Raw genomic sequence first — 27,068 nt, 5'->3', positions numbered from 1 at the left:
ACATTTACCTCTTCTTCGAAAATGGAATCCGTGGTGGAATTTCACAGTGTATGAAACGTAGGTCTGTAGCCAACAATAAACACTGTGCAGGCTATGGCCCTTCTGAGCGTTCCAAGTATATTTCATATTTGGATGCTAACAACTTGTATGGATGGTCTCAATCGCAATATCTCCCAACAGGTGGTTTCCGTTGGCTCTCTCCAGATGAAATTAGGTCCTTTAGTGTGGAATCCGTGCCCGATGACAGTGATGAAGGGTACGTTCTAGAGGTTGATGTTGAGTATCCAAAGACCCTGCACAACAAACACATTGACCTCCCATTCCTTTGTGAACGCAAGACTGCACCCAACACAAAACATGCAAAGCTGCTCACAACCCTGGAGGATAAGAGTAATTACATTGTTCATTACCGAATCCTAAAACAAGCCTTAAAGCATGGATTGAAACTGAAGAAAATCCACAGGGTGGTGAGGTTTGATCAGTCTCCCTGGTTAAAGTCTTACATTGACCTTAATACAAACCTTCGTAAAGCAGCCAAGAATGATTTTGAAAAAGACCTTTTCAAACTATACAACAACTCTGTGTTTGGTAAAACTATGGAGAACATGAGGAAACGAATGAACTACAAATTGGCAAGTAATGAAGTAAAAGCAGAAAAACTCGTCGCCAAACCAAACTTTTTACACAGAACAATTATTAACGAATCATTGGTTGGCGTTAATTTGTCTAAAGAGAGTATCATTCTTGAGAAGCCGCTTTACGTAGGTATGTGTATTTTGGAGCTTAGCAAAGAGTTGATGTATGAGTTTTACTATGAAGTGATCATCCCTCACTATGGTGAAAATAATGTAAGACTCATATACATGGACACGGACAGTCTCATCTTTGAAGTAATTACACCTGATTTGTACGACAGCTTTGTACCAATAGTTGATCACCTGGATACAAGTGGCTTTCCGAAGGACAATCCAGCATATCGTCCTGACAACGCCAAGGTTCTCGGCAAGTTCAAGGATGAACTGAATGGTGTCTACATTCAGGAATTCCTTGGTGTCAGAACCAAGGTGTACACAATCGTGAAAGAGGATGATATGCTTAACCCAATAAAGAAGGGTAAGGGTGTCACTAAGCCAGTGGTTGCTAAAACTCTTCGAGTGGAAGACTACCGGCGATGTATCCTGGAGAACAATGATTGGTACACAATGAATTCAACGTTCCGATCTTACAAACATGATGTTGTGACCAGATGGGAAAATAAACTTTCTCTTAGTGGTTATGACATGAAAAGATACCTTTGTAGTGACAATATTAACACTCTTCCCTATGGTCACCATAAAATAGAACTGTGATAACAACACCTAGGTGTTGATTGTTTGTATTCAGTTTTTTGCCTTTTCTGTTTTCCTTGTAACTATGATTAAGTTTTCTTTTATCTGTATGTCATCTATAGTTAGTGAACAAAATATCTTTGTCACAACTAAAACTATTTTATTTGTTTTATATTTTGTTAAAAGCTATTAAGTTAAATTCTGTTGTATGTTCATTAATATGAAATATCAATAGTTGGTTTATTTCTAAGAAAAACTATGTTGAACATACATTAAACATATTATATTTAATTTAAAGCAAAATGTAAACAAACTTTTTTTACCTTCTTTTAACGTTAACGTTTTACAAAAAAAAGGTTTTTTTTACGTGAACATGAGTGTAAAAATTTTTTAAATTATAATTGCATTCTAATGTTACAGATTTAAGCGTTTGAACACATTTTTATATCGTTATTAAACTACTGTTGTTATTGTAGCTTTGGAAATAATTTGTAAAACTTATCCTTGATTTTACTAAATAGAAAGTTTTACTAAATATTTTTATCTGTATTAGTTTACTTTTTATAGAAATCTGTAAGTACGTTCCATTAACAAAATGTTATTATTGAAATCTTTCATTTAAGTTAGGTGTGATTGTTACTATTATGTACCTATGTGTAAAAATAAGTACTTGAGATTTTTTTTGTATTAGATATTGTGTTAATGAGAAATCTGACATAGGTTTTGTAAACTTTTAAAACAAAAGTGTTTGTATAGTGCAATTTCTGTGTTACAAAGAAAATATATGTACAGTTTAAAAACAAAATGGAATATTTCTTTTCCTACTCCTTAAAATTTTGCGTAAAGTAATGCAGATCACTCTAATGACAATGAACTAATCTCATATGTCTAAATGAGGCGTCGAGAGGCCAAGGGAGATATGTGACTTTTTAAAAAATGTTGTCATGGTAACGGGTTTTGTTAAAAAAGGGTAGAATTTCAACAAATAATTAACTTATATCCCTTGGCCTCCAAACTAAACACCTAAGAGTTGGAAGCCAAGGGGTATAAGTGAATTTATTTTTATTTTTATTTATTTTTTTATGACCATGAAAAAAATACAATGACATTTTTTAAAAAGTCACATATCTCCCTTGGCCTCTCGACGCCTCAAATGCTATCAAAACAATATTCTTTTATCTTCTTTCAGTTAAAATATAGGCTAGTTTCTTATTAAAAAAACGATGTCTAATAAAACAGCTTTCTGAGCAATTGAAATTAATTGAAAAACTATAAACAGATATTTCAACCAAATATTGTTCCAAAGAAAACTTTTTTTTCTGTACTTGAATATCTCAAACTTAATTGATATAACATAATGAATCATGCACTAAAATGATATGTGCAGTTAAAAAAAAAGTGTGAAGTTTAGTTAAAAGTGTTTATAAGTAATGCAAGTAAAATAGCTTTTTAAGAAATTGTAACACCAACATTAATTTTTCATTGTGTACCTATATTTAAACAAATCCACCTAGTAGGAGTATGAAGAATGAATAAACCAATTTGGATATTTCTGTACACAAATTAAAAATATACACACAGTTTCATTTCAACATACTCTGGGTATAAGCTGCAAATAGCTTGTTAGTTTGTTCAGCTTTCCAAATACATGCATAAAATTAAAAATCACTATGGTAAAAAGTTAACCAGATACAACTCTAGTTAACTTCATTATTATTTATATAAGTAATTTACTGATCACAAAACTTTACAGTGTCTGCTATTAAGGTTTTGTTTGGTCGTTTATAAATGTTATGCAATATTGAAATCAAGAATAGTATTAGTATTAAGAATATTTGCAACAACTGTTTTATGTGACATAAATTCTCATAGTACAGTAAATAACTAAGATAGTGTTTTTATTTACCTCAATTATCCAGTAATAAGCTTCTCCTTAAGTAAATATTTTACTTTTATTAATAAAAGAAAAATACTTTGTTTATTTTGGGAACAACTAACTCAGACACTCCTTACGTGTAATTGAGAAAACAAACATGTTAAGAAAACTTACAGCTGATGATATGCTATTTCATTTTCCGCTTAACATTAAACATAATATTAGGACATTGGAAAATAAATACAGTTATTGGACGTTGAGGTTTATTTTAGAATCATCAGATGACGAATTGTTATTTTCAAAATATTATTTTCGTGTTAAGCATGTTAAAAATGCACAATACAGTTCTCAATGTTAGATTTTAACAATATTTTTGCAGTTGTATATGATTGAACTTAGTTACATTATTTTTGCAAATCAATAAAGTATTAGTGTAATATATAATGCATTGGTTGCTTTTAAAATGGTTATTCTTAAAAAATAAACAAACAATTAAAACAAAAATTTGGTATAGAATTTTCTAATCCTACACACATATTTTGTTGTTGATTTTTATCGAACAAATTTATTAAATCGGAATGTTTTTAGCATTACATTAGTATCAAAAATTTTTTCATCCGGCTCACTATTTAACTAGGTGTGATAAAGTAATTGGATATCTGAATCTTCAACATTTGACTTTTTGGTTTAAGTAATCAGGATGGCAGACAACAATGTGCTAGGTTGTAATTAGATCACTAGGAACCTTTTGTAAATAATAAGTGTTCCATAATGGGCATAAAGTTAAGATAATATGTAAAATCAAGCATTGAAAAAATTTCAAGCTTAGTTTAAAGGAGGTTTGTGTAATAAATAAATAAAGCTAACTCATCTTAACATATCCTTACACTCTCAAAAGTAAGTTTTACACTTCGGTAATTCAGCAGGAAAAATCCTTCTAATGTTCAAAAAGTCTAAGTTGTAAACCCATTGGCATATTAAGTAGTACCAATCGTAAAATTGAGATGGAATTACTCAACACCGTCAAACAATTTTTCATCCAGCTCACTATTTTGCGATTTATATTAGTTTTTAAAGGAGAAAACTTGTGTTATTTTAAGTTCTTACCCATCCAACACCAAACATATTATTTAACAAACCCCTGGCAGTCTAGTACCATTCAAAACAAAATATTTACTGTCATATTAAAAATTTTGTTCTTTTTTAAAAAAACAAATGCTAACAATTAATTATAAATAGGTGCATCGGTACCATGTTCTTCGAAGTTCTCAAAAGCTAAATTTAAAACAACATTTCACATTACATTGATAACTAAATGCATCGGCACCTTATTTAGGATACTCAATGATTGTGAACTCACAGGACTAGCAGCGATGCAACCCGCACAGCAGCCACTTTAATAGCATGCATAACGCCTGCAATTAGTTTATCAGCACCTTGTTTTTCTAGTATCCCCTCACAATCTTCTGCTGTATCCCCTACTAACGATCTTACCTTTAGAGACCCACTCGACTTATCCCTCCAACGACCGTTAAGAAGTACCCTTTATCCCTACCGATTACAATCGGGATAACTTACTTCCGATCCAACCACCGTTGGGAACGATCTTACCTTTAACGACCCTCTCAACTTATCCATCCAACGACCGTTGGGAAGTACCTTTTAATCCCTACCGATTACAATCGGGATAACTTACTTCCGATCCAATGACCGTTGGGAACGATCTTACCTTTAACGACCCACTCGACTTATCCCTCCAACGACCGTTGGGAAGTACCCTTTATCCCTACCGATTACAATCGGGATAACTTACTTCCGATCCAACGACCGTTGGGAACGATCTTACCTTTAACGACCCACTCGATTTATCCCTCCAACGACCGTTGGGAATTACCCTTTATCCCTACCGATTACAATCGGGATAAATTACTTCCGATCCAACGACCGTTGGGAAGTAACCTTTATCCCTACCGACTACACTCGGGATAACCTTACTTCCGATCCAACGACCGTTGGGAACGATCCTACAGTTAACAACCCACTTGATTTATCCTTCCAACGACCGTTGGGAAGTAACCTTTTATCCCTACCGACTACACTCGGGATAACCTTACTTCCGATCCAACGACCGTTGGGACTGATCCTACCTTTAACGACCCAATCGATTTATCCTTCCAACGACCGTTGGGAAGTAACCTTTATCCCTACCGAATACACTCGGGTAATCCTTACTTCCAATCCAACGACCGTTGGGACCGATCCTACCTTTAACGACCCACTCGATTTATCCATCCAACGACCGTTGGGAAGTAACCTTTATCCCTACCGATTACAATCTGGATAACTTACTTCCGATCCAACCACCGTTGGGAACGATCTTACCTTTAACGACCCTCTCAACTTATCCATCCAACGACCGTTGGGAAGTACCTTTTAATCCCTACCGATTACAATCGGGATAACTTACTTCCGATCCAATGACCGTTGGGAACGATCTTACCTTTAACGACCCACTCGACTTATCCCTCCAACGACCGTTGGGAAGTACCCTTTATCCCTACCGATTACAATCGGGATAACTTACTTCCGATCCAACGACCGTTGGGAACGATCTTACCTTTAACGACCCACTCGATTTATCCCTCCAACGACCGTTGGGAATTACCCTTTATCCCTACCGATTACAATCGGGATAAATTACTTCCGATCCAACGACCGTTGGGAAGTAACCTTTATCCCTACCGACTACACTCGGGATAACCTTACTTCCGATCCAACGACCGTTGGGAACGATCCTACAGTTAACAACCCACTTGATTTATCCTTCCAACGACCGTTGGGAAGTAACCTTTATCCCTACCGAATACACTCGGGATAACCTTACTTCCAATCCGACGACCGTTGGGACCGATCCTACCTTTAACGACCCACTTGATTTATCCATCCAACGACCGTTGGGAAGTAACCTTTTATCCCTACCGACTACACTCGGGATAACCTTACTTCCGATCCAACGACCGTTGGGACTGATCCTACCTTTAACGACCCAATCGATTTATCCTTCCAACGACCGTTGGGAAGTAACCTTTATCCCTACCGAATACACTCGGGATAACCTTACTTCCAATCCAACGACCGTTGGGACCGATCCTACCTTTAACGACCCACTCGATTTATCCATCCAACGACCGTTGGGAAGTAACCTTTATCCCTGCCAACTACCCTCGGGATAACCTTACTTCCGATCCAACGACCGTTGGGACCGATCCTACCTTTAACGACCCACTCGATTTATCCATCCAACGACCGTTGGGAAGTAACCTTTTATCCCTACCGACTACACTCGGGATAACCTTACTTCCGATCCAACGACCGTTGGGACCGATCCTATCTTTAACAACCCAATCGATTTATCCATCCAACGACCGTTGGGAAGCAACCTATATCCCTGCCGACTACACTCGGTATAACCCTACTTCCGATCCAACGACCGTTGGGAAAATAACGTCATTTCTCCGACCCATTAATCAGGATTAACCGGACTTTAAAATCCCAACCTATTCCACGATCCGGTTGAAAGTTAGTTTACCACCTTGGTAATCTTATTGTTGGTTATGTGGGCTGTGATGAGACCGAAAACGTAAACTGTTGGACATCGTCCTAAACGTCACGGGTCTGAGCCTTAACCAACAAATAAAACCGGACCTTGGCTTGCTGAGCTTTTTGGACAAATTTTAAGTGTAAACGGCTTTACCAGGTGACAAGAACGTTGTCGACCAGATATGCGTTACATTTTGGCGCCCGAACAGGGACGATTCAAACAACAGATACGATACGACAACCCGACGACAAGCTTGACGACTTATTTTTGACGAAACTGGAAAAAACGACCAACTTGAAGCAAAAAACATACTTCGTAGGATTGATCAAAATGTATTCACTAAGGCATTGGATTAAAATATTTAGGATTCTCTTCACCCTGTCTGTGAACGAAGGCGACGGGGGTACTATAAGGAAAAACAAAGACCAGAATCCTTGGAAGGCTACAAACCCAGCCACGACAGAATCAACACCAACAACTACATCGGACGTACCGACAACTATAGTAAGCACCACGACCACTATGTCGTCAGAGTTCCCCACTCTCCCCCCTGCTACATCAGCAGCACCATCACCGTTTTCCCAAGAAGTCCGGGTAGGCTGGATATATTCTTTAAACAAAGCAGAGTTGCAAAAAGAGATGCAGAAGTTTAATTTGGATACGAGAGGAACGGTCGATGACCTACGTAAAGTGTTTCGAGATTTTTTGCGACAAGGAGTAGTAGAAATGACTACACCACCTGCTTCGACTGACATTGGCGAACACACTTATTTGAACCCCTCGACTCACATCCATACAAACCCCTTGGATGACGCTGGGTTCACCGGAGATTTCAACCCTGAGGGGCGAAAGTACGGTCAGAATGATCGGACACAAGAAAGTGAGAGCGTGAGAGAAATGTTAGGTTTACCCCCTGACACCGACTTTAATGAAGTTCAACGAACCCTCTCATTGTTAGTAGGCACAGCGTCTGGTTACAACCAACCCTTGGCAGCCACACTGGACTCTCAAACCCTTACGGTTCAAACTTCTGAGAGGCCAACGATGAGTACAATGCAACAAATGACAGCTTTCAGTCCTACTGTGTTAAATCGATCGCAAAAGGAATCTATGGCAATTGGTCAAATATGTAACCAAGTGCGTAAGTGGAATCTTAGATTTGACGGCAGCAAAGACCCGATATCCTTTTTAGAACGACTCACTGAACTGATCGAAGCCTACGACATAAATCACGATATCTTGATTAGGGCTCTGCCAGAATTATTCAAAGGTCAGGCTCTATATTGGTATAGAAATAACAAAAATAATTGGAAATCTTATGAGGACTTTCTTCTTGATTTTGAGGAATACTTTCTCCCACCAGATTATAGGAGAAATTTGGAAGAAGAGATACTCAAAAGAACCCAAGGAGAACACGAACCACTTCGCAATTTTGTTGTTGCATTACAAATGCTCATGCGACGTCATGGTTCATATTTGAAAAATGACCTTCTGAATAGGATATTTAGGAACATGAGACCAGAGTATAAACTAACGATTAGAAGGGAGCAGTTCCAAACAGTTAGTGAACTACTTAAACTAGCCGAGGGCTACGAGAGCTACATAAGGGAAAAAAAGAGTTACCGACCTCCTCCTGCACCTGCTCAGAGCCTATTTCCCGAAGCAGCTTTTACTCCAAAACATCGTATTAGCAAGAGGTTGACATGATTGAAACTCCGAAATCACGTGAAACACCCGTTAATAGGAACATCGACAGATCCACTCCTCTAAATCAAGATACTTCATTGAACAAATTTTCATACCCAGGGACTTCGAAAACAGTTTTTAGGGCTCCCGATAGGTCGCAACAGACACCAATTTGTTGGAATTGTGAGAAAGTGGGTCATAGATTTTTCGAATGCAAGCTACCTAAGATCATCAGGTGCTATAATTGCAAAAAGGAAGGAATACGAACAGTCCATTGTCCTTGTCGACAGGGAAACGGAAGCAGAGACCAGAGAAAAGGAGGTGCTCTGAGTCTCGGAGCCAAATCCACAAAACAACCTCCAACGAATGGCAAGTTTGGCTCGACAAATTAAAGGATTTTAACAACAACTTTTCTCTACAAACGATTCAACGTGACCTGAGACCATTTGTAAATATAGTAATTAATGGGGATCTGTTCAAAGCACTTATTGACTTATTGACAAAGCACTTATATTGGTCAATGATCACCATAATTGGCAAAAACATAAAGAATTATTTGCAAGCGAACGGGGTATCGCCAACTACGGTCAACGTTAACGTAAAAATGGCTAATGGTGTTAGTTCAGCCATTAAAGAGGCTTATGAGTTCCAATGCGTCATCAATGGCGAGGTGAGCGAAATTAAGGCCATTAATTTGGATGACCTAACCACCGACATGGTACTGGGTATGGATATAATACCAACCCTTGAGTTAATACATTTTTCACCTGCCCTAACACAGCAAATTCCAATCTTCCAGGAAGTAGACACTAAGGAGTTTTCTTCAAATATTATTTCCGACCTAAATGACAATGACCAATGTAGACTGGGAACTTTCCTCGATGAAGAACTTCCCCAGTTCGACAATGTTAAAGGTATAACTAGTCTCGTCACACATCGTATACGATTGAAACCCGACATAACACCTATCCGACAACGATATTACCCAAGAAATCCGGCAATGCATAGGATAGGGATGTATGGGCCTGTCAACTTCCCACCACGATCGCCGGATTTGACAGTCCTAAATTATTATTTATGGGGAAGATTGAAATACATGGTTTACCAGGAACGCCCGACTACAAGAGAAAACATGGTCCAAAGGATAAGAGATGGCATTCGATCGCTTGAAGGTACAGAAATTCGTCGGGCGGTCGACGATTTTCAAAACAGAGTACAAACGTGCATTCGGCGAGGCGGTGGCTACGTTGAACACTGAGGATCGGCAGGCTCAACTAGTAAATAAACCTAGTTGCTATTGTACATAAAACCTGTAAATAAAGTTAATCTATTATAACCAATGGTTTTAAGTTCAGATTTTTACGATATTTTATACTAAATAGGTTAGATAATTTACTATGCAACTTGTAACAAACAATAATATTATTTAAGAGCATCTGTCGAAACATTTTAAAATTATAACTATTTTAATAATTATAATTATATTTTGGCCACATTCCATAAAAGTTAACAAGCGAGGACAGAAGAATTTTTAATCCTACTATAATATTATAAATGAGAAAGTTTGGATGTATGGATGTATGGATGTATGGATGTATGTTTGTGACAAGTGAACGCGAAAAATACTGGTCGGATTGGGCTGAAATTTGGCATGATGATAGCTCACATTCCCGATTAACATATAGGCATATTCTTATTTCAAAAATCCTTTCTGGCTCCGCCCCAGTGGCTCTGGAGTTTCCCATGTTAACCTTATGAGAATTGGAATTATTGAATCTTAACAGCTGTTTCAATTAAACAAGTTGGTTCTGTTCTATGATGTTCAATAGCATTAAAGTTACAAGGATTACCAACAGGGTGCAGCACTATTATTTCTTTTACATTTATGACAACAGCTAATTTGCAACCAAAAGGTGAGTGAGCGTAGCGAACGAACTTCAACCTGGAGGTGAGTTAGCGTAGCGAACGAGCTAACCTGAAGGCAAGTGAGCGCAGCGAACGAGCTCTAACCTAAAGGTGAGTGAGCGTAGCGAACGAGCTCCAACCTAAAGGTGAGTGAGCGTAGCGAACAAACTTCAACCAGGACGTGATTGAGCCATGCGAACGAGATAATCTTGAAAATTAAGTAGTTAAACGGGGCAAAGCCCGCGGGTTACAGCTAGTTAATAATAAATCAAGTGTTGTCTAGCAGTTTTTGTCATGCGAAATAGATTTAGCATGTGTCGACCACTTATAAAAAAAACAAATTATTAAAAAAATGAAATTCAATGCGTAGAACAGCTGTTACTTAAATATTAAATTGTTTACAATAAACAGCTGATTCCTATGTTTATCAGATGTCTTCATGTAATCTTTGTTATTTGTTTTTCTCTATTTTGGTTTCAAGTAACTATGGCAGATGAATGACATAACGATTGACTTTAATAGGGGATTATATGAAGAAAATAAGTTTTTTCTAAAAATGTTTTAGACAAAAGTTAAGTATTTTTTAACGTAGAATCCGAATCTGTGATCAAAGTTGGTAGTTTACATTTAAAAAAGTCGACTTCCGGTCTGGAACAACCATTTCCGGTGTGATTTTGGATTTGAAATTATCACCATTTGGTAGACCGTGCCCAATATAGCTAGTTCTGTATTATTTTTTGTTTGTAAGAAAAGGTTTTCCTCGATTTTATAGGGGTGTACGGGTGGTTTTGGACACCCGGTACTATAACAAGTCCAAATTTACATTGATTGTACAGTTTTGGTTGTTGCAAATTGAAACTGTTTATCCTGTTTATCAAACAATTACAAATAATGTTTGTTTGTTTCCGTTGACAACATAAACATATGATAGTAAACATTAAATTTGCACCATAAACATTCTTTTCGCATGGAAAACAATCATGCATATTTCTGGTAATAACATAATACGAAAACAATTGATTTTGTGTGGTATGTCTTGAGGAAAAACGTCCGTACGCGGTACTCCCGCGGAAACAACTGACATACTAGAGCACAATCTACAGCATAATGGACCCCGACGAAAGCAAATATTCAGTCCAAGCGATATCAAATAGCTGCAAAAGAAAAGCAACAGAACAGTTGTTTGAGAAAACCGAGAAAATCATTAAATTGGAATTGGAATTAAGTGGTGGAAAGGAAACAGTCACTGAAAGATATCTCGAAGGTCAGGAAGAATATTTACAATGCGAGAAGAAAATCTTTGCCACCTCTACCTAAAACTTTACTTCAAACTCAACTGGCGCTGGATAGCATGAACATTGAAACCGGCCGGGGAGAGAACTTTCTATTAGACAACGATAAGGAGAATAAAATTGTGATATTTGGAACAGAGAGAAAAGAAAAATGCTAAAAGACAGTGACTTTGCTAATGGATGGAACCTTTGACTATAGCTGATACAATTTCAAGCAGCTGTTTACCATTTTTGCAGTGAAGAATGGACACTACATCCCACTTCTGTTTACCCTACTTCCTGATAAGAAGGAAAAAACATATGAAGTTCTTTTTAAGAAGATTCAATCTGCAATGGGTGACCACTGTACTTACCTTTGGTTGCAGATTTCATCTGACCCAGAGTTGGTAACTTGTTTACAAATTTCCTTAATGGATCTAAAGTATTATGACCGTACTAACGGTAGTAGGATCGTAGTTGATGTGTTAACAGTTACAGTAAGTACGCGTGTATAACCTTTAATTTCGGTATCCTTAAAGGCAAAATTATTAATAACATTGATAAACACTATTGATTTGTATACCTACAAGATAATGAGTTACTATTATGATAAACTCGGTATTTTGTTACAGAATATTTATATGTGTTTACCCTTTGTGAGTGAGCTGGTGTCATTCCAAGTATGTTAAGATCAATAGTGTGCAAGACAAGCCACGGGAGAATGGAGGGAAACAGTACAGGAAGAGAAAAAACTAAGTAAACCTTGCAAGAGAACGTTATTTGAGTGGTGCGATTTCGCGGAAATATTTCGTTGAAATTGCTAGTAAGACTATTCATTAATATTTCACAAGACAAGGAAATACAACATTTTACCATTTAAAAAAGTTTTCAATTATTTTATATATCCCTAAAACTCGTAAACTTTTGAACGTAAGTATTATAAGTGGAATGCTAATGTATGCATTATTCAAGAGCAACACAAATTTGACTACGCAATATTTGTTATTTCAGTAGTTATACAATTTTAAGCAGTAGGCCTATTCAATTTTTTTACCTTCTAAAGACTATCATTGGGCCATAGTGTTTGGAAATCTGAATGGGTTGCTGTAATTTATTTGTTACCTCAACTTATTACTTACATACTTACATTCTATTACGCAATTGAATTCTAACTAGTCTGTAACTGAATAGTTTAGTGAACATAAATCAAATGTATGCAACAGCTAAGGGAGAACAGTTTACTCACACCCGCAAGGAAGGGATTAAGAGATTAGGTAAGGAATGGAAGAGTACAGTCAATACAAGCATTTTGCACGACGCACTCGCTGGCGTCCCAGGCACGGGGGAGCAGCTTACCTACGTCCGCAAAAGGTGCTCGACGACGAAATTGACAAAATGCTGGAGGATCGAGTGATCGAAAGGTCCAATAGCCCTTGGTCATCCCCGGTAGTTTTAGTAAAGAAACCAACAGGTGCTTATAGGTGTTGTATTGACCTGAGAAAGGTAAATGAATCCTCAATTCGGGATGCTTACCCCCTACCACAGGTTAACGCTATATTGGAGAAACTCCGTGAGGCACACTTTATTAGCAATTTAGATCTCAAGAATGGCTACTGGCAAGTGGGATTAGAGGAAGATAGTAGACCAATTACTGCGTTCACAGTTGCTGGGCGAGGACTATTTCAGTTCCGCGTGATGCCTTTTGGCCTACACTCGGCACCTGCGACTTTTCAAAGACTTCTCGACATGGTGATAGGTCCAGAATTTGAACCAAATGCATTTGCATACTTGGACGATATTGTTGTCGTGTCAAAGACATTCGAGGAACATTTGGAGCTGTTACGGAAAGTATTTAGTCGACTACGAGAAGCTGGTCTAGTGCTCAATCCGGAAAAGTGCCATTTTTGTAAAACCGAATTAAAGTATCTTGGACATGTGATCAATCGAGATGGTATCCAGACAGACCCAGATAAGGTTAAATCGATACAAGAGTTTCCAACTCCCAAAAATGTTCAAGGAGTACGTGACTTTTGGGGGCTTGCCTCATGGTATATGCGGTTTGTACCCGATTTTGCGACATTGACAGCACCACTTACGAAACTACTCCAAAAAGACATGAAATTCAACTGGAATGAATTGGCTGAACAAGCATTCAGAAAACTCAAGGAAAGACTGTCATCGACACCTATCTTAGCGTGTCCCGATTTCAATGTCCGGTTTGTACTACAAGTTGACGCGTCAAATGAAGGGCTAGGGGCTGCGTTAACACAACGGATAAACGACCAGGAAAAAGTCATAGCCTATGCAAGTCGACTCCTTTCCCAAGCTGAACAAAGATATACCGTGACAGAACGAGAGTGCCTATCATTGGTATGGGCCGTCAAGAAATTTTTGTACACCATACCTGGAAGGGTACAGCTTTACTGCGATAACGGATCACCGAGCGTTAAGATGGCTTATGACTGTAGAAAAACCTTCTGGTCGACTAGGGCGTTGGGTACTTGAACTCCAACAACATGATTTCGACATTCAATATAGGAAGGGTACCCTAAACTGTGTGGCAGATGCCTTATCTCGTTTTCCTATTAGAGACAGCTCTGAGATAATCGAATCTGACGGCTGCAAAATTGAACAGTATGCTAGTTCCACTATGACGTCTCAGAGTTTGAAAGTGGAGGTAAATGAGACTTCATGGTTTCCACGAAAACTCAATCAGGTCAAAGCGAACCCTGTAAAGAATCCAGACTATGTCATAAGAGACGATAAGCTGTACAAAATTATTCAACCGAAGAACGGAGGCATGGTTGATCCTACGACCCTATGTAAGATGTGTGTACCAGACGAGTTAAGAGGCCAGATCATGATGGAAAATCATGACTGTCCAACCGCAGGACATTTAGGGGTAAATAAAACAATAAAACGAGTTTCTGACCACTACTTTTGGCCCGGTTGGCGCAAACACGTTAGACAATACGTAAGAAACTGCGAAAGTTGTCAAAAGGCAAAACCCGAACAAAAACTTCCACGAGGTAAAATGCACTTCCGAGAACCTCAAGGTCCATGGCACGTGGTTACAACAGATATCATTGGACCCCTTCCTCGTTCCAAAAAGGGAAATAAATATATCCTAGTAATGCAGGATAATTTTACCAAATGGGTGGAGCTAGCGGCTATGAAAAATGCAACCGCAAAAGCCGTCGTAAAACCTTTTACGGACATGATACTTTTGAGGTATGGTGCCCCGGAGAAGATTATAACGGATAACGGTACCCAGTATACGTCTAACATGTTCCATCAGCTTACAAAGGATTGAGGTGTAAAACATCAGTGTACCGCTCCTTATAGTCCACAGGCCAACCCTACCGAGCGAGCCAACAAAGTGGTCAAAACTATGGTTTCCCAATTTGTCAATAACGATCATCGAAATTGGGATTTATACTTAAATGAGTTCAGATTTGCAATAAATTCCGCAATACATGACTCAACTCGATTTTCACCGGCAATGTTGAATTTTGGTCGGGAACTAAAAACGGCTTACGCTAGCTACAAAAAATTAATGGTTGCTGAAAAAGGGAGTAAACCAAAACCTTTCAGTGAGGTTCAGGATCAGATGATCGCTCGGCTAAACTGGATTAGACAACAATGCAGAGACAACCTTAGAAAGGCTTACCAACGACAAGCAAAATACTATAATCTAAGAAGAAGAGACAACGACTTCGAGGTTGGTGAAAAAGTACTTCGTAAAACTCATGTCCTATCATCTGCAGCGGATTACGTTGCCAGTAAGCTCACCCAAAAGTATGATGGTCCATTTACCATAAATCGACCCCGCGGTCTAAATCTATTTGAACTAGTTGACGAAAGGGGTAAACTAGCAGGGGTCGCACACGTAAAAGATCTCAAGAAATTTGTTGATCGGACATTACAATAAACATTTCAAAACTTAACAAATAAAACTGGGTACCGGACTGTCGTCTGCACTTCATCCTTTTCCCTACCTATCGCTAGTATACATATTGGTTGCTTATGCTTGCACGTAGCTTATGCTTGGTTGTCTGTTGCTTTGCAGGTGCTTGTACTCACGCATTAACCCCACTGCATGGTAGTATCCTTGTTAAAATGGAGAAGATAAATATGACAAATGATTCGTTGTACCGGTTGAAGGAAGGTTTGACACTTGACGATATCACTATAAATGAATATTTAAAGTTGATTTGCAATGAAATTACTAAAGAAACCCCCGAGTTCAAGGTCTGTGTTCTGGACACTTTTTTCTTTGTAGACCTTGACCAAGGAAAACTCATGGCAGTCAACAAGAGGCTGGAAAAAGTCGTACCATTTGAGCAGGATCTCATAATCGCCCCCCTACACCTCCCGAAACTCAACCACTGGGCATTGATTGTGGCTAGGCCTAAGGTGAGGAGGATCCAGTCATATGACTCCCTAAATAGAAGCCATAAGAGACAAATTTATTCTCTCTACTATGCGCTCAGAAGAGAAGCCAAGTTAATAGGCCACGACTTCCGCTCGGAGGCCTGGCATCTGCAAGACACCCTAAGAGCTGGACCAAAACAACCAAAGGATAACGCCGTGGATTGCGGCGTCTACATATCCTATTATGCTGACACACTTATGAAAGGGAAGGAGGTAAAGGACGAACCTTTTGACCCACAAAATTATCGAATGGAGATGTACCGTAAATTACTTTCAGTATACGAAATCGATCTGACGAGCCCGGAAAAACTCAACCCGTTTTCGCCCTTCTCGCCCTCGGAAGGAATCGTGGAGAACAACGATGGAGAGGATTGGGAAGAAGTAGTGAAGGATATAGTCGAGGCTCTACATCAAGGAGATGGTCCCGGTCCAATGATAATAAAAGACTTAGAACAACAGTTAGAGGAACAAACCCTCCAGGTTGAAGCGTCACCGGCTCCTTCTCAAGAGTCACAAGAGTCCGACGATTGGCTCATGGTCAAGGTGGACGAGGCCACCAAAGATATCGTGGATATGGACATAGAGGAGACTGTAACCCCGATCAATCCAGGCGAAGTCGCTTATTGTGTCACGGAACCGAACAATCAATTACAGATACCCAGCACTACCGAAGGGGAAACTATACCTTCAAACTCGACTCCGACCAAGTCTGCCGGATCCGAACTAGTTGCAGAACCTTCCCTACCCGGTCCAAGCACTTCGGCAAATGGGACAGTTGGGACAGTCAGAAAAAGGGATCCCAGCAAACACCAGCCGAGAACCAAGAAACGGAAGATCTACTTCCCCGATGGGACCTGGAAGAGGATCCCGGAGAGGCTGCTCTACCAATACCGGGGCTATTGGTGATTCGAAGAGGAGTTGAATTTTATCACATTACAAGGAATAATGTTTTATTTGTTATGAAGAGAGAAAAACAGTCAGCGAAAAATAATAGAAAAATGATATAAAATAATTACTTGGAAAGAATATTCAATTTCAATCTACAGTATTTGGAAAATATTAACAAGTTACAGCTGGCCCCAGAGTCGGGCATGCGCAGAAGAGTCAACGAGTTGGCAATCGCGGTAGCGGGAGAACCCGCGCATGCGCATGAGGCACTCGCGCATGCGCCCGAGGCTCGAGTGGCGAGCGCCGAACGAGAGCAACCACGACCGTCAGTCTACCTCCGACCCTCCGACACCGACACACGAGCTGACGAGTTGTTAGAAGTAGTAGTACGAGTTAGTAGAGTGAGAAATACAAATATAAGTATTATAACGGATAGTAGGGTGCATCAAACATCAATTACGACTAAGGTACGCTCTATCTACCATTTTTCGGCTTTTAGCCATTTAGTAGCCTATAGTAGCTTGTTTTCTACTGTATTATAAATCCATTTATTTCGATCCATTTATTTTATTTCGATTCAGTTATCATTCATTTCAGTAAAATACCACAAAAATTGCCTGGAGTTTGAAATAATTTCATAACGTAGTAGCCTAATATAATAGCTTGCATTACTAATAGCCTATCCTCAAACTATAGAAATTGCTTTGCATTATTGTCCTGCTTGATTTGGTGTGCGTTGTTGTGTAGATTTGATTTGGGCCAAGTGTATGTACACATTCTCCTAATTGTTTACCCTACCCTTACACAAATCTCCATCCTGCAGACGACCGTCCGATATTATTACCGATTTTCTCCCGCAGACGTCCGTCTGGATTCCATAGTAAACCTAAATAGTGAGCAAAGGCGGCTAATTGGCATCGAATCATCCAAACTTGTTTTAGGCTAAAGAAAATTAATACTTCGATTATTTCAAGCTGTAAACCTTACGGGATAACCTTACTTCCGATCCAACGACCGTTGGGACCGATCCTACCTTTAACGACCCAATCGATTTATCCATCCAACGACCGTTGGGAAGTAACCTTTATCCCTGCCGACTACCCTCGGGATAACCTTACTTCCGATCCAACGACCGTTGGGACCGATCCTACCTTTAACGACCCAATCGATTTATCCATCCAACGACCGTTGGGAAGTAACCTTTATCCCTGCCAACTACCCTCGGGATAACCTTACTTCCGATCCAACGACCGTTGGGACCGATCCTACCTTTAACGACCCACTCGATTTATCCATCCAACCACCGTTGGGAAGTAACCTTTTATCCCTACCGACTACACTCGGGATAACCTTACTTCCGATCCAACGACCGTTAAGACCGATCCTACCTTTAACGACCCAATCGATTTATCCATCCAACGACCGTTGGGAAGCAACCTTTATCCCTGCCAACTACCCTTGGGATAACCTTACTTCCGATCCAACGACCATTGGGACCGATCCTACCTTTAACGACCCACTCGATTTATCCATCCAACCACCGTTGGGAAGTAACCTTTTATCCCTACCAACTACACTCGGGATAACCTTACTTCCGATCCAACGACCGTTGGGACCGATCCTACCTTTAACGACCCAATCGATTTATCCATCCAACGACCGTTGGGAAGCAACCTATATCCCTGCCGACTACACTCGGGATAACCCTACTTCCGATCCAACGACCGTTGGGAAAATAACGTCATTTCTCCGACCTATTAATCAGGATTAACCGGACTTTAAAATCCCAACCTATTCCACGATCCGGTTGAAAGTTAGTTTACCACCTTGGTAATCTTATTGTTGGTTATGTGGGCTGTGATGAGACCGAAAACGTAAACTGTTGGACATCGTCCTAAACGTCACGGGTCTGAGCCTTAACCAACAAATAAAACCGGACCTTGGCTTGCTGAGCTTTTTGGACAAATTTTAAGTGTAAACGGCTTTACCAGGTGACAAGAACGTTGTCGACCAGATATGCGTTACAAGAGATCATAATGTTATTAAAGAAATCAAAAATATCTAACTGCCATTTCTAACCGGATATTCCAGGATATTCATTACTGGATATTCCAGGGCATTGGGCTTAAACATATCTATTATCCATTACCAAATGTAATAGGCCTATTTTTTTAGATTTAATAAAAGGTATTATAATTTTCCTAAAGTCCTTACCCACGTTTTATTATAATACATATTAAAAAGTTGTAGTTTAAAAATACCCCCACCACTGCAAACCTGCAGACTAAACGAATTCCCATTTTCCTGAATGGATTTAGGCCTACATTAAAATAGCTCCTAAAAATTCCTCATTATTTTCTATTTAAATAGCGTTAGTTCAACGAGTACTTAGATTTGCTGCAACAGGGAGGGTACACATGTTTTTTTTTTAGTAAACTGTTAATAGCTTATTATTAAATTAATACATTTTCCAAATTTGATAATAATGTGTTCAAAAACAAGCAAACTACAAAGTTTATTTATTTTGCGTAAGAATAACAAGATTCTCGTACTAGCGGACACACACACACACACACTCACACCCACACAAATATAATATAAATTATTTTTGTGAGAAAGGGATATTTGAGATTCTATATTTATTACATACTTTAAATATTGATAGTTATCGGAAAGTATATTTTCCAAATAAATGACATTGAAAATAAAGCACAGGTAATGAAATGAGGATCTCTATGTGACCTCAGTTTTAATCCGTAGGATTTGGTGTTCGTCACATCATGCGACATCATTCCATCATGCGAATTTGATACAACAGTTACATAAATACGCATTTTGGTAGTTATCTGTAACACAAAATTATTCAGTTCACCGTGTCTTTTGAATTTATAAACAGAATAGTTGTAATTTGGACAATAGTGAAAGCGTAAAATTCTAACAAAGGAAATAAAACAAAGAATTAGGAATTCACAAGGCATAAGCCACGGTACGCCTTTTTTTACAAACTTAAAAATTCTTATACTTCTGATACACCAAAAACAAATATAAAGACAGTAGAGACAAGTGTGAAATCGTTACATAGGCCTAGTCATAGCTAATAATGAGCTAGCTGCTTATCATAATAAAATATAGGCAACCCTTGTCAGCCCAGTTGTCGTTGGATCGCAATCATAACTTCTCACTTGTAGAGCTGTCTAACCTGCATTACCATTTTAACGTCTTCCCGAATTGACTTGGTTTGAACATAAAAATTGTTTGTATTGATTTTAAAATAACGGGTAACAACTTATACGTGACACGACATATCCACTACAACCGGTTATTTCAACATGGCTATTCTGTTGATGACTTTGAGTTAAACAAAAGTGAGTTGGTAAAAAGATCATTTCATAACTTTTAATTATATAATACATAAAAATTATAAATTAAAAATTAATAAAAAATTAATTATACTTATATTAATTATAATGATTAAGTTTTAGAAATACTTTGTCAAATATAAATCCGTTGTTCTAATAATTTACAATTACTTTAATTAACTATCTGTACAAGTTGTCTTATTGCAATGTTAAGTGGATTATTGTGGTTGATGAACACTTTTAAGAAAATTAAACACAGCTTGATAAGAAGAAATACAACCAAAATTATGCCCCAATTATTTAAGATGAAAAGGAAAAACTTTAGGCCCTAGTGATGAATATATATATAAATTATAAAAATTATTCAAGGTCTATACAAGTTTATAGGCTACATGTGCTGCAAACTCCAGTGTATACACGGCTGAAGAGTACACTCAAAGGGTTAAACACAATTGTTATGCACTCCAATACAAATCTTGCACTGTATGAATACTATTGAACATTGTAAGCAAATATAACTATGAAATATTCGTACCTCATGACTGAATATATCAAGAGTCTAAGTTTAGGATAGAGAATAAGGAGCTTCGCTCACTCCACTCAATAATTCTAGTTCCTTTGCCACATAAACGTGTCGTTGACTTTTTTTCACATAAAGGTTTTAAACTAAAATGATAAGTGGGCTGCTTTTAGCGAATTTCCCATATAGGGAATAAACTATTACCGTAGTACTCATGGTAAGACCTGGACTCGGGACCAGTTTTTTTTCGTTTTGAGGTCCCTAGAGGCCAAAAACACCATTCGTTCAGATTCATATATATATATATATATATAATTATATATATATATGTCCGTTAGCACGATAACTCGAGCAAAAATGATCCGATTTTGATAAAATTTGGTATAAACGTGTAAACCTACATTTATTCGAACGAATTTGCGAACCAGCATGATCGGACTATTGGAACGGGGGTTTACGGGGGGTTTTATGGGGTAAAAATAGGGTTTTCCCATGTTTTACCCAAAAAACATAAAATTTAGCAATTTCTTTCCAAACCACTTTGTAGAGCTTAAAAAACAAATAATTTAGTATATTAAAGCGTTATTATGCGCCTAATGGTTACGGAGAAAATTAAAAAAGAAATTGCCATGTTATTCTTATGGAGAACAAGTAAACTGTTGTAGTTTGCTTGTTTATGAACATATTTTGATCAAATGTGGAAAATATTTTTATTTGTTACTAACTATTAGCATTTTACAAAAAAAAAAACAGTTTTACCCTCCCTGATGCAGCAAACCTAAGTACTTGTTAAACTAATTCTATTTAAATAGGAAATAAATTTTATATTTTTAAGTAGACATTTTAGTGTAAATCCAATCAGGCAAATGGAAATTCGCTTAGTCTGCAGGTTTGCTGCGGCGGGGATATTTTAGTCTTAGTTTAGGTTGATAGTCTGAAATTTCATCTCAGTTTAAGAACTAATTTAGAAATGTACGAGATCAATGTATTCATTGGAAACTGCGCAGCGCTTGTGGATTGTGGCGGCCTTTATAGTTCGCAGTCCAAAATTGCATGTGTTTGAATTGGTCGCCAGATATTGTTCAATGTGTTTCTTTTTAAATAGTGAGGCTATTACATATTTATTTATGTAAATAAATAAAGAATAAATTCTGACTATAAAAGGGATTTACTGGATGTAATTTACTAGTTTTAGGACTTCATATAAACTACTTTTTTATTCGTCATTTAAATGTGTTTAGTTATAGAAACATATATCTTATAAAAAAATAAACTTAAGTGTTTATTTCATCCCTACTTTAAAATTTGTAAAACATCAAGTTTATAATGTTTACCTCACTTTATGATAAACGAGATTTCAGAAACTGCCGTAACTACTGAGGTCAGCGGTTCAATATCGCATCACAACTGACCCAAAACAACACTGGACATTATTATAAACTACCGACATTATTATATGTGTAAACAGGGTAAACTTGATGTCAAATCTGAATTAAAAAGAGTAGTAGGCACTTAATGTGGCCTACAGACAGAAAGCAAAGATATGTCGTGAGAACTATGTATCCTTGAGTGTATCAATGTAACCCTGAGTTGGGATGATCACATAAAAGGAGTACTTTCCAAAATCAATTCAGGGATACATGCTCTTTCAAAAATGTCAGGCCTTTGTAATACTGAAACTTTAAGGGTAATTTATTTTTCATTCATCCATTCACACATATCATTCGGTTTATGCATCTATGGTTCTGCAAACATAACTTCTTTAGATATGATTTTAAGAAGCCAAAAAAAAGCTACCAGAAAGATGTTGAAATTGCAAAAAGATGAATCTGTTGTAGAACACTTTAAAGGCCTAAAAATTTTAACTGTTTATGGACAGTACATTTATGATTCAATCATCTACGTAAAATCCAATCCTGAAAAAGTTACTTTAAACAATCAAACACACTCTTACAATACAAGAAGTGGGAATGAAATCCAGACTGATCAACATCGATTAAAGTTTTTTGAAAAGAAAACAACCTATAATGGATCCAAATTTTTGAAATACATACCAAGTTATATTAAAAATAACAATAATTTAAATTCATTCAAACGTGCATTAAAAAGTTTCTTGACTGAAAGGGCTATTTACTCACTAGATAATTTGTATAGAGGTGCTGGTTAATTAGTTTAATTTAATTTGGTCCATTAAGTGCTGATGTTTAAAACCATTGTCTGTAACTTAAGTTCTGTTCGATATTTTAAGAATTTGTACTATTAATTTTATTTTATTACATTTTTAATTTTAGGGCCTATGTTACAAATATTTTAAATGTTAAATAGGCTATTCATTGACACTATTCAATGTACCAAGCTTGTACAGATGACGAATAAAGATATTTTGATTTGATTTGATTTGATTTTATCCCGTGTGTATAGAGGTTAGTGATAAAATCTTACTTGTATACTTGTTAAGCTATCAATCACTTTACAGTTACCATGTTAACTTTTACGCTTCATCCCAACTTTATCATTTACGATAGTTATAAAACGACAAGGAGAACGGATTCCTAGTCGCTGCATTAATTAATTGTGCATCAACAGTCTATATTGGAGATAAAACCACTTCTTAAGTATTTGAAGTAGAACTCTTTGGTGGATAGCACAAAGAGGCATATTATTTTCCGATAGTTTCTCAGCACGACGACGTAACTTTTGGTTTGCTTATGACTTGTGTATTGGTTGGTTTTATTAACTGTGAATACAAACTCAATCAAACAAGTAACTGTTGGTAAGAAACCGACAGGCAACCTGACTCATTACAAGTTCAGCGCAAAACCACAATCATCCCTTGATAGCCCAAGCAAATTAGGAAAAATAGAGGAACAAATCTATGTATTCCCAATTTTTTCAAAAATGTGTCGGGGAGGGTCCCCTAATGAATATATGATAGGTGAGAATAAAATCACCCTGCCGCTCTCTAGTGGTGGGAGGTGTAAATGCCGCAATTTGCGGTTTTTTGCTTATAACTTGAAAACGGCGTGTCGTAGCTTATATTGTTCAAGTAAAAGTTAAAGCTTATTAAATTTGCTACAACTTTGATCATATACATTATTAGTGAAAGACGCATAGTTTCTGAGATATCCTCGCTCAAAAAAAAATAATGTTCGAAAAAAATGTCATCTCACATTATTTGTAAAATCATATTTGTTTTTCCTTCTCTGTTACTTTTCAGATATATTGACAGAAAGAAGGTTGTAGATAATTAAATTTACTTCAATAGTATATACAAATATGTAAATAGATAAGATGTAGGTATAAAGTTACAGCGTTTTTAAGATTAAAAGAGAAAATCATGAATTATACAAATAGTCGCAAAGTTTTGATTTTTTATCATTGCACGATTTGTATGGTTTCTGATAATTGTTTAGGCCAAATATAAGTATATTTAAGGAAAAAATTGGTAATAGTTATGTAAATAACAATTTGACAAAATAAAAAGGTTATCTATTTATTACGACGATCCAAGTTAAAACAATTAAAACATACAAAATAAATTCATTCTTAATTATAGAACTAATGTTGACTGAGCCTTTGCTCTTGCAAAAACAAAGGCTAAGGTAACATTAGTTCTATAATTAAATATTCTAGTTCTTGCCACTGAGAAATACGTCACAATTTCATGTTATGATAAAGATTGATCTTATTCTTTTCATTGTCTTCTTTATCATCATCTTCACATTGTTGTTGCATGGTTCAGGCCGTTCAGGCAAGCTCCCTCGCAGGTACATACCTGGGAACAGTGGGTGCCGTTTTTTCTGCATCCACACCTGGATCCACATTCAGTAGGCTCAGTCAACATTAGTTCTATAATTAAATATGCATTTATTTTGTATGTTTTAATTGTTTTAACTTGGATCATCTAATTAAATAGGTAGATAACCTTTTTATTTTGTCAAATTGTTATTTACATAACTATTACCAATTTTTTCCTTAAATATACTTATATTTGGCCTAAACAATTATCAGAAACCATACAAATCTTGCAATGATAAAAAATCAAAACTTTGCGACTATTTGTATAATTTATGATTTTCTCTTTTAATCTTAAAAACGCTGTAACTTTATACCTACATCTTATCTATTTACATATTTGTATATACTATTGAAGTAAATTTAATTATCTACAACCTTCTTTCCGTCAATATATCTGAAAAGTAACAGAGAAGGAGAAACAAATATGATTTTACAAATAATGTGAGATGAACATTTTTTTTCGAACATTATTTTTTTTGAGCGCGGATATCTCAGAAACTATGCGTCTTTCACTAATAATGTATATGATCAAAGTTGTAGCAAATTTAATAAGCTTTAACTTTTACATGAACAATTTAAGCTACGACACGCCGTTTTCAAGTTATAAGCAAAAAACCGCAAATTGCGGCATTTACACCTCCCACCACCAGAGAGCGGCAGGGTGATTTTATTCTCACCTATCATATATTCATGAGGGGACCCTCCCTGACACATTTTTAAAAAAAATTGGGAATACATAGATTTGTTCCTCTATTTTTCCTTATTTGGACTTATTTGCTTGAACTATGACGAGGAAAGATTTTGTTAAGAAACCATTTGTTAACCACTTTAACAACAAAAAATAGTTAAAAAAATAATATACTCCCCAGTAATCAAAGATGTTAAGCTAAAAATTAGGCTATTGTAGTACTGTGTCACCCTCGTTTTATTTAGAACCTCCAAACTTTGGCATAAGCCTGTGTGGTCAAGAAACTTCTAAGTAAACTTTCTTAGTTTGTCTAGCCCCATCGAGTGAGCCCTCATTTTGATGGTCGTGATAAAAGAATAAAATCAACTTACAACGCAAACTAGAGGTTTCTATCTTAACACGGTAAGATATGGCAGTCAATTAAAATCGGCGATTCCGTGAATAATGATGATACTGATGAAACCCTGGATCACCTACTTTAAACGATTTGACCAATGTTTGTAATAATTAAAATTATTTTTATTAATATTAACTTAAAAAATAGAAATGCTAATAAAACACTATTTTAATATATTGTTATTTTCTTAAGTCCTACGAAAAAATGCATTTTGTAGAGAATTTTTTCAGCTTTAACTTTGGATTGAACACTTTTAAAAATTACCTACAGATTCCAATATATAAGTGAAAACTAAAAAAGTCACATTCAGAGCCCTTCCTATCGGTATTTTTTTTATTTTCTTCAATCTAATGAGCAAAAGAAACGTTTAAGCAAATTTCCAACTCTCCGGTAATTTTTACCCAAGTGGGATTTTTCTTTTATTTGACTGGGGCTTACCCTTTATTTGGTTTTCTTGGTATGTTTGTTATGTTCCATTATAGTTTACCAAAATTACAAAATTACAGTACAACCAAAATTATGCCCCAATAATTTTGGATGAAAAGGAAACACTTTAGGCCCTAGTGATGAATATATATAAATTATAAAATATAGGTGTGTATTTTTTCAGTTTATTAAAACGTATTACTGAAGTATTACAGTTTATATCATTTGTTTACCTCAAACCTAAAATATCCACAGAAACAATTTATATTTTATAAAATAACGTGGAGGATAAGGTACTTGTAGCACAAATATTATTAAATTTGATCGAACAGAAGGTTTTTAACACACAGTATTAGTTATACACAAACGGACGGAACATTTTAACGTCATCCATTTGAATAGGGATTCACGTCTTTCCACCCCACAACCTCCACTTGATTCTTTTATTACAATACTGTCTGATTTTATAAATAAGCTATATAAATACTTTAAACGATCAAAGTGTAAAGGAACACAGATTTTGACTCGGCACCGAACCGAGGTTAATCGGTTTTAGGAATTACAATGAGAATCAAACTAATTGTTACATATTTAAAGTGATTTAAAACAAAAATATTTTTAAGAAATGTGCTAGTTTCCAAAGTGGCTTTAAATCAAATATGTATGCCTATGTGTTTGTTAAATGTTTGTGAGTAATTTTTAGCAACCGAAGGACCATTTAAAAATACCTGTACAATTATATTGTGAGTAGAGAGTTCCATGCTGAGACGTTGCTGCGAAGTGAGGGCCCTCAATCAGTCTGGTAGTCTTCATGGTGTGGCGGACGAGGTGTTGAGATGATCACAATAATTACACTGAATTTAGAGGAATAAACTATAAAAGAGTAAAAGA

This window comes from Macrosteles quadrilineatus, unplaced genomic scaffold (assembly GCF_028750875.1).
Source record: "Macrosteles quadrilineatus isolate MER2022 unplaced genomic scaffold, UCM_ALF_1.0 Scaffold_1__1_contigs__length_201487025, whole genome shotgun sequence".
NCBI lineage: Eukaryota > Metazoa > Arthropoda > Insecta > Hemiptera > Cicadellidae > Macrosteles > Macrosteles quadrilineatus.
The sequence above is the reverse complement of the archived record's forward strand: the minus strand, read 5'-3'. Positions refer to the sequence as shown.